Source organism: Macaca mulatta, chromosome 5, assembly GCF_049350105.2.
Source record: "Macaca mulatta isolate MMU2019108-1 chromosome 5, T2T-MMU8v2.0, whole genome shotgun sequence".
NCBI classification, from domain to species: domain Eukaryota; kingdom Metazoa; phylum Chordata; class Mammalia; order Primates; family Cercopithecidae; genus Macaca; species Macaca mulatta.
In genome coordinates, this window is record NC_133410.1 from 161305270 (window position 1) to 161316035 (window position 10766).

A 10766-nucleotide genomic window follows, 5' to 3' on the forward strand; every position below is an offset into this window, starting at 1 on the left:
ACAAAAAATATCATTTTACCCCAGTTGGAATGGCTATTATTAAAAAGACAAAAAATAAATACTAGTGAGGATCTGGAGAAAGAAACTCCTATACACTGTTGGTGGGAAGGCAAATTTGTACAACCACTATAAAAAACAGTAGAGAGATTCCTCAGAAAGTTAAAAATAGAACTACAACATGATCTAGCAATCCCACTGCTGGGTATACATCCCAAGAAAATGAAATCAATATGTCAAAGAGGTATCTGCACTCCCATGTTTATTGTAGCACTATTCACAATAGCCAAGACATGGAATCAACCTATGTGTCCACCAACAGATGAATGGATAAAGAAAATGTGCTATATTTATACAAAGGAATACTATTCAGACTTAAAAAAAGAATGAAATCCTGTCATTTGCAGCAACATAGATAAGCCTGGAGGATATTATGTTAAGTGAAATAAGCCAGGTGCAGAAGGGCAAATACTGCATGACCTCACTCATATGTGAAATCTAGTAAAGTTGATCTCACAGAAGTAGAGAGTAGAATAGTGATTAGCAGAGGCTGGGAAGGGAAGAGGGGAAAGAGGATGAAGATGAGTTGGTCAATGGATTCAAAGTACAGATAGGAGGAATAAATTCTAGTATTCATTGCACAGTAGGGTTACTACGGTTAACAATAATGTATTGTATATTTCAAAATAGCTAGAAGAGAAAATTTTGGATGTGCTCACCAAAATTTTAATTTTGAGAATTAAAATGAGAAATGATCAACGTCTGAGGTGATGGGTATGCAAATTACCCTAATTTAATCATTACACACTGTATACATGCATCAAAATGCACTATATCCCATAAATATGTAAATTATTATGTGTCAATGAAAAATTAGAATTAAAGAGGTTGTCATTTGCCTCTCCTTTAGTATTGTTTATAATGTTTTCTTAAAAAAAATACAGTTTTAGTTTTTACTTGGACAAATTCATTGATCTTTTCCCTTATATTCTGTTTTTAATGCCATGCTTGGAAAGTCTTTCTCTATTTCAAGAGAAATTCACTTGTCCTAGCGTTCTCTTTAGGCATCATCGTTTAGTGACTTTCTGATCAAATGAAGAAAACTACAGAAAATCAGAACTTATCCAGTGACTTGATTGATTGCCCAGCGCAATATCTACTTTGCTGCCATTTAGAAAACGTCCCCCTTGGGGGAAGACAGGACTCAGTGCCATTTTGTGTGTCTCCTGGAAGCAGCATATCATTCTGACTCAGGGACTTTAATTCCCTATGTTCCCCTGAGGCTTCATTTCCTATCTCAGAGGTGGCCTGCTTGAGTCAAGATGATTTCTTTGCTGCTGTTGATGGGAGCTGTGGATTTACAATCTGTGTGCACTTGGACCGCTTTCCTTTTCTCTCCAGGCTTCTCCAAAGAATATGTTTAGAAAAAACAAATACCTAGAGCTTCCAAAGACATCGAAAAATTGGTTCAAGGACTCACCCATTTCCTTTCTTAAAAAGAAAAAGATAATCGTCTTTATGTAAGTTTGTTCAACCTTGTCCATGCAGGAACAACCCCACCCAGGGGACCACCCTCTCTCTCAGGCCGTGATCCTAACGCAGTCAGGTTGCTTTCCAAGCCCCCTCAGGACCTTGCTGAGTGACAGGAAGACTCAGAATATTAAGCTGAATTCTCTCTGCAGCTAAGAAATACAAAAAAGATCATCTAAGTGCATGAGCTTCATTCACTGCTAGCCTAGTGTTTCTCTCTAAACAGACTTTACCAGGTGGGGATGAAGGAGATACAGCATAAATGCCTGAGCAAGAAGCTAGCATTCAGGCAAATGGAGCCACTTGTGACTGAAAAGCCTATGAATTCACTATTCTTTTAATATATCTCCCTCCTCATTTTGAGGAAAAGTTAAAAAAAAAAAAATGCTTTCTTTGCAGAATTTATCTTTATCCCCTAACTTCACCATCTTTTTTATTCCTCTAGCAAAATTGCTACCAAGGTTTTTCAAGAGAGTTCTCTAAGAGGTGTTTGCTGTTTACCATGACAAAGCTATAAGTGAAAGGAGCTGTTGCAAGAGATGGGGGAAAGGGATTAGGCTCAATCTGCTTGAATTACTAGAAAACAACATTACTGTGTTAACAGCACAATTTTCTCCCTATAATCCCCCCCAACTCCCACTATCAGGAAGATGCAGGCCTGCCAAAGAGGCTGCAACCCTGAGGCAAGAGCCAGCAGTGAATCTTAGGTTAGCAGCCACCTACCGGTTCCTTCTCCTGAAGCAAAGAGGACTCAAACTTACAAAGATAGAATGACTATAAAATGTCAACTTCCAGTCACTTTCCATTTCTCCCCCTGATATGGTTTGCATTTGTGTCCCCGTCCAATTCTCATGTCGAATTGGAGGAGGGGCCTGGTGGGAGGTGACCAGATCATGGGGGCAGATTTCCCCCTTGCTGTTCTCATGATAGTGGGTGAGTTCTCACCAGATCTGATGGTTTAAAAGTGTGTAGCGCTTTCTCCTTCATTCTCTCTCTCTCCTGCCGCCATGTGAGGAAGGTGCTTGCTTCCCCTTCACCTTTTGCCATGATTGTAAGTTTCCTGAGGCCTCCCAGTTATGCTTCCTTTTAAGCCTAAAGAACTGTGAGTCAATTAAACCTCTTTTCTTCATAAATTACCCAGTCTCAGGTAGTTCTTTATATCAGTCTGAGAACGGATTAATACACCACCCCCTTTTTGATCCTTCTCACAGAAACATAGTTAAAACAGTTTTAGATAAGAATTGAGGAATTGCTGGGGGGAAAAATACTCAAAGTAGAAATGACAAATTCTAAAAACTTCAATACATCGTACTGTAACCAGTAAGTTTTTAAAAAATATACACTTTCTATTTTAGGACCCTTTTAGACTAAGAAAATTATTATGAAGATAGTACAGAGAATTTCCATGTACCTAGTTTCTCCTATTATTAATATATTTTATTAGTGTGGTGAATTTTGCATGATTAACAAATATTGGACAGGTGTGGTGGCTCACACTTGTAATCTCAGCACTTTGGGAGGCCAAGGTGGGTGGATCACCTATGGTCAGGAGTTTGAGACCAGGCTGGCAGATATGGTGAAACCCCGTCTCTACTAAACATATAAAAATTATCCAGGCGTGGTGGCAGGTGCCTGTAATCCCAGCTACTTGAGAGGCTGAGGCAGGAGAATCACTTGAACCTAGAAGGCGGAGGTTGCAGTGAGCTGAGATTGCATCACTGCACTCCAGCCTGGGTAACAGAGCGAGACTCTGTCTCCAAAAAGTAAAAATAAATAAACAAATAAATAAATAGCAAATATTGATACATTATTATTAACTGAACTCCACACATTATTCACATTTTCTTAGTTTTTACCTAATGTCCTTTTTCAGTTCCAGGATTCCATCCAGGATACATCACATTTGTTTGTTAACATCTTAGAATCCTTTGGCTATGACAGTTTCTCAGACTTTACTCATTTGTGATGATCTTGACAATTTCAAAGAGTCAGTCGTTTTGTAGAACATTCTTCAATTTGAGTGTGTCTGACATCTTTCTCAAGATTATACTGGGTTAATATGTTTTTAGGAGGAAGATCAAAGAGGTAAAGTGTCATTTTCATCACATCATATCAAGGGAACATATTATCAATATAACTTCACCACTGTTGATGTTGACCTTGATCACTCACTTGAGATAGCATTTGTCAGGTTTCTCCACTGTAAAGATGCTCTTTTTTCCTCCCCCTTTCCATTATGCTCTTTGGAAGGAAGTCACTATGTGCAGCCCACACTAGGAAGTGAAGACTTTACCTCCTTAACGATGAGGTATCTACATTGGTTATCTGGAGCTCTGAATGGGAGATGTGTTGCTTCTCCCACATTTATTTATATCACTATGGACTCATGGATATTTATTTTTCAATTTGGGATATAATCCAATACTATTTTAGCCAGTCGTTTAAAAAAATTATTATGAAGAATTTTTAACAGATATAAAAGTAGACAGTGTAATGAGCTTTATGTACCAATCACCTAGCCCCAATAACCATTAAGCCATGGGCAGTTCTGCTTTCCAAACATCATACCATTTCATCCCTAAATATCTCTGTATGTATCTCTGAAAGACAATGATTTTTTCCAAAAACCATAATACAATGACCACAGCTTACACAACTAACAGTGGATCTTTAAGAGCAAATATTCAGTTAATGGTCACATTTCAAATTGTTCTTTTCTAAAAATTAGTTCATTTTAAACAATGGGACCCCTTATTGGAAGAAGCATGGTTTTAGGAACCCAAAATGACAGCAATTACAATGCGAAAATAAAAGAGCAAGAAGGGAAACCCCAAAGGGGTTTAGGATCTGAGCTATGCACACAGCTTCCCCCACTCTTGGTGGTCTGTACATGTAAGAACTTGCCAGTATGAGAAACAGATATATTAACATGTGATTTGAATATTCAAATTTTAAACTACCCAGTGCAGGAATTCCTCTATAACACTTCTGACAACGGTCATACCACTCTGTTTGAATATTTAATGAAGGTAATTTACTTTAAAAGGAAATTCTTCTTGTTTGTTTAAAATGCTCACATAATTAAATTTATGTTTAAAAATCGCAACTTCTCAGAAATTTTATTTTATTCATTCATTAAATAATTTCTTATCAAGCATTGAGTTCTAGATGCTAGGGATACAGCAATGAACAAAACAGACATAAATTCACATCATGATGAAACTTCCATTCCCATAAATCAAATATGTTAAATAAATTGATGAAAATAAATTACATAGTATGTATCTTCATCCTTTTGGGCTGCTATGACAAAATACCATGGGCTGGACGGCTTATAAACAATAGAAAACTATTTCTCACATTTCTGCAGGCTGGGAAGTCTGACCTCAGGGCGCCGGCATGGTCAGGTTCTGGCGAGGGCTCTCTCTGGGTTGCAGGCTGCCGGCTTCCGGCTGCATCCTCACTTGGTAGAAGGGGCAATCAAGATTCCTCAGGCTAGTCAGGCAGGTGGCTCACGTCTGTAATCCCAGCATTTTGGGAGGCTGAGGTGGGCAGATTACTTGAGGGCAGGAGTTCGAGACCAGCCTGGCCAACATGGCAAAACCCCATTTCTACTAAAAATATAAACATTAGCTGGGTATGGTGGCACACGACTGTATTCCCAGCTACTCGGGAGGCTGAGGCAGGAGAATGGCTTGAACCTGGGAGGTGGAGGTTGCAGTGAGGCAAGATCATGCCACTGCACTCCAGCCTGGGTGACAGAATGAGATTCCATCTCAAAAAAAAAAAAAAAAGTCTCCTCTGGCCTCTTTTATCAGGGCACAAATCCACTCCATGAAGTCTCCTATGTCATGATCTAATCTCTCCCCAAAGTGCTCACCTCTTAATTCCATCGCCTTCCGAGTTCAGTTTCAGCATATTAATTTGGGAGGGGACATAAGCATTTAGACCATAGCAGCGTCTTAGAAGGTGACAAATGCTGAGGAGAGATATACAGCAAGGTAGTGGGTCAGGGGTTGCATTTTTAAATAGGGGGGTCAGGGAAGCCCTGTCTAAGAATGAGTCACATTGGAAATCTGGGGGGGAGAGTGTTCTACAACAGGGAACCACAGGAGCAAAGCCCTGAGCTAGAGCCAGGCAGCCAGTGTGGCAGAGCCTAAACCTATATTTTGGGTTTCAAAAGCAGACAGGTATCCCTTAAAGATTCCATGTTACTTCATCACAGTGTTTCTCACTATATGAACTCATCTTGTTCTGGAATTTGTTTTTCTCTCCACTAGAATGTGAGCTCCATTAGAGAACGAACCTTTTTTTTCGTATTCACTCCGTACCACTGTAGAGCAGTGCTACAGTAGTAGGTGCTCAATAAATATGTGTTGAATGACTGACTGACAATGCATGAATGATAGCTTAACCCAAGACCATCTCCAGGGCTCCATTGCCCTTGCTCTTGTGCACACTGCTGAGCCAGGGAAAGGAAAGGGGCCGATGATGTCAATCACACTGGCTTGTCCCATCTCCCGCTGCAGCTTCTCAGGAGTGTGAGACTTCTCAAGTAAAACAAAGGGAGAGGACAGTGCTATTGCTGGAAAGGCAAACATCTGTGGAAGAGATGATTGGGGTGGGCAGAAGAGGAGGAGAAAAAAGTGAACTTGCCTGTCTTTGGAATCATTTTGCATAAACAGAGTTTAGGTCCCATCTTTCCTTTCTGCTTCTAAATCCTCATGTGTGGAGGTTAGGGGAATTGCTGCTGGGTATTTGATCTTTGGTCAGCAGCCCTCTTTTATCAGAAACAGGAATTCAAAGGTTCAAAGGTTAAAATGCCCTCGCAGGTTAAGACCCCTCACAGGTTCCAGCGTGGACTTCACAGCCTGTTAGAATTAACCTCTTAATGTTGGGATATAACCCACCTACTGATTTTATGATTATTATTTTTCAATCTGGAAATACACAGTAGCAGGCCTGATTTAAAGGGAGACTTACACTGACCTGCTTAAAATGCTGATGATCTGCCAGAACACAGTGGAATCCAGGGCCATATTTTTTTTCATAATTTTTAGCAGACAAGCCTATTCAGGTGCCAAGAACAAAAGAAAAAGAAAACAGCTGGGCTGTAGATCAAATAAAATGGTAATTCTGGACCTTAAAAATCAGAGTTGAATACATGCCACAGGGCTCAGCACTCTTGTCAAACATGTTTCAAGAACAGCAGGCTTCTTAAGTACATCACCACATGTGGTATTGGCAAGCTTGTGAGGTCGCTTCCCTGCCTTGTGAAAATGTGTGCATTTATTCATCTTTAAATACCTCGAGATTGTCAAATATTAAAACGTAAAAATACGACTTGTTCTGTCATATCAGTAGGATTCATGAACCAGATAGGACTTGCCTGCCAGAGAGCAAACACTGGAAGCATCTAAGAAGCTGGAAGCTTAAAAATCTAAAGGGTTTTCTAGGTCTGGCGCGGTTGGTCACATCTGTAATCCTTGCACTTTGGGAGGCTGAGGTGGGCAGAGGCCAGGAGCTCAAGACCAGCCTGGCCAACATGGCAAAACCCTGTCTCTCCTAAAAATACAAAAAATTAGCCGGTGTGGTGGCGTTTGCCTGTAATCCCAGCTATTCAGGAGGCTGAGGCAGGAGAATCGCTTGAAGCCGGAAGGTGGGAGTTGCAGTGAGCTGAGATCGTGCCACTGCACTCCAGCCTGGGCGAGAGAGTGATACTGTGTCTTGGAAAAAAAGCGGGCACGGGGTGCCGGGAGGGATTTTATATTACTCTCCAAAGCCAAGGAAGCAAAATAAAATGATGCCAAATTACTCTTTCTGCCAGAGAGTTTAAAATCTTTCTAGGGAAAAGTCCACTTGTTTAGACAAAAGAACACCAGTCCCTTGGCCATGACACAGGTAAGCAATCTTAAGAGATGTGGCCCTTTGCCTCAGACTAGGCACACCAAGCCTACAGATATGTCAAATATGGAGGCGATTCCTTCCAAAAACAAACATCAGTCTAGCCATTTGGCAAATGAACAGGTAAGCACGCTGTTGGCAGACAGATAAAAACTGAAGCAAACAGACAGCTTAGAAGTTTCTGTAGCTTCTCTCACAATCAAAGACACAGAAAGTTGGTTATATCATTCAGCCCAATATGGACTAGAAAAACTGGTAACAAATATTCAACTGCAGCAGAACTTGTACCAGATGAATGACAGATCTAACTAATCTAAATACATATACCAATCAGTAGATATCTGCTTTAGAAGAAATGTCATCTTTTAAGTTTTATCATGTCATCATAGGTTTTAAGAACAAACTTAAAACTACTAACAAGATAAATCGAATTACTTCAGTTGGTAAACAGGGGTCTAAAGATGACATAAGGAAGTGTAAAGAAATGCTGAGTCCATTGTCTTATTTTTCTTTGCACCTTTACTTCTGTTTATTTTGCTTCCAGGCTGTAGCAAGTCCTTTCTTAATGTCTTAGAAACTGAAGAATGGGTAAGAGCAGATATAGGGACATACAAAAAATGTTGAGATATCTTCTAAAACACATGACTTAAATGACAAAGAATATTTTAAAAAATAGTTTGAAATCTGAAGCTATTTTCTTTTCTTTCTTTCTTTCTTTCTTTTTTTTTTTTTTTGTGAGATGGAGTCTCACTCTTTTGCCCAGGCTGGAGTGCAGTGGCAGCGTGATCTCAGCTCACTGCAACCTTCACCTCCTGGGTTCAAGCAATTCTCCTGCCTCAGCCTCCCAAGTAGCTGGGATTATAGGTGTGCACCACCACACCCGGCTAATTTTTGTATTTTTAGTAGAGATGGCATTTCACCATTTTGGCCAGACTGGTCTTGAACTCCTGACCTCAGGTGATCTGCCCTCCTCAGCCTCCCAAAGTGCTGGGATTACAGGCATGAGCCACCGCACCTGGCCTGAGACTATTTTCTAAGACTTACGTCTAAATATTAATGTCAGACAACTTTTTAAAACACCAGACTTTTCCCAAGATTAGACTACAGAGAAAAATAAATAAATAAAACACCAGGCTTTCATGAATTTATTTGAAAAAATGTTCATTATGCATGTTGGAACCAAAACATCTTTAATTTTTAATCCCCTTTTCTTCATTCATACAAGCAAAATAATAATTTCCATCTTGCTGCTGGATAGAAAAATATGCCCCCACACAAAGATTCTTAGGAAGGGAGGATGATTATGTGCACGGCTTTTGTCTCTCTTGTCCATAATCTATACCATTCATCCTCTATACTTACTGAGAGCTACAATGTTCAGGAAAATGAGCTAAGGGCTTTGGTGCATATAGAGATGGCTCAGATATGGATCATTTTACATGGGATGTCTAGGACAAGAAGCACACAGGATTAGGAATTGGGTGGTTGAGTTCTAGTCCTGGCTCTGCCACCAACTAGGTGGCTCTTGGCAGATCACTTAACCCCTGGAGGCTTTGCTTCCCTCACCTGTAAGACAAGGGAGAAACTAGATCAGTATTTCTTAACCTGGGGTTCATGACCCACAAGACGTTCAAGGATAGTATGTGGGGTCCATAAACTTGCATGGAGAAAAAGTTGTGTTGGTTATTTTTTTTCTTGAGACAAGGTCTTCCTCTGTCACCCAGGCTGGAGTGCAATGGCACAGTCACAGTTCACTGTGGCCTCGAATTTTTTGTAGAGATAAGGTCTCGCCATGTTGCCCTGGCTGATCTCTAACTCCCGACCTCAAGCAATCCTCCTGCCTCAGCCTCCCAAAGTGCTGAGAAAATTGTTTTGTTTTTTTTTTTTCACTAATTTCTAATTGCAAATAGGCACTTTCTTCAGTTTTGTTGTAGGTAACAAACGAGAGTAGAATTAGCAATGTGTTAGCTGTGTTTTGGCAAACAGAAATCACAGATACATTCATATTACATGGCAGTTGTTGGAGATATCTCAAAATATTGTTAAGACTTATCATTACTTTGATGTTATGGTAGCTATTAGACCAGCTGCTAGAGTTTTTTAACTAGTATGTTAATAAAAGCTTATAAATTACTATATAACAAATTGGTTTATAAAAATATATTGAAAACTCCACCTCATATCAATTAGGATAGCTACTACCAAAAACCAGAAAATAACAGGTATTGACGAGGATGTGGAAAAATTGGAAAGCTTGTACACTGTAGGTGGGAATGTAAAATGGTCCAGCCACTATGGAAAACAGATGATAGTTCTTCAAAAAATTAAAGTTAGAATTAACGTATGACCCACCAATTCCATTCCTGTATATATACCCAAAAGCATTGTAAACAGGGATTTGAACAGGTATTTGTCTGCTAATGTTCACAGCAATATTATTCACAATAGCCAAAAAATGGAAATAACCCAGCTGTCCATTGACAGAGGAATGGGTAAACAATACATTGTAGATATATACATTGGAATATTATTCATCCTTAAAAAGGGAAGGAAATCCTGGCACATTGCAACAAGGATGAGCCTTGAGGACATTATGCTAAGTGAAATAAGCCAGTCACAAAGGGACAAAGACTTTATGATTTCGCTTATATGAGGTAATTAGAGTAGTCAAATTCATAGAGACAGAAAGTAGAAAGGTGGTTGCCAAAGGCTAGCAGGGAGAGAAGAATGGAGAGTTATTGTTTAATGGGAATGGGTTTCAGTTTTGCAATACAGGAAGAGATCTGGAGATAGAGAGTGATGATGTTTGCACAACAATGGGAATGTACTTAATGCCACTGAACAGTACACTTAAAATGGTTGAGTAGGTCAATTTTACACTATGTGTATTTTGCCACAATTAAAAATAATAATCAAAAATATACATTGATGACTATTTCAGCATCATTTACATTTTTAGGATTTCATGCATTTTATTTTATGTATTGAAAAATTATTCTGGAGGGGGTCAGTAGGCTTTAACAGAATGCCAACGGGGTCTATGACACAAAAAGAAATCCCTTAATAATCTCAAAAGTCACTGGGCATGGTGGCTCACTCCATAATTCCAACACTTTGGGAGGCTGAGGCAGGAGGACTGCTTAAGCTCAGGAGTTTGTGACCAGCATGGGCAACATGATGAGACCCTATCTCTACAAAAAAATTTAAAAATTAGCCAGCGCAGTGGTGGGCACCTGTGGTACCAGCTACTCAGGAGGCTGAGGTGGAAGAATTGCTTGAGTCCAGGAGGTTGAGGCTGCAGTGAGCTGTGATCATATCACTACACTCCAGCATGG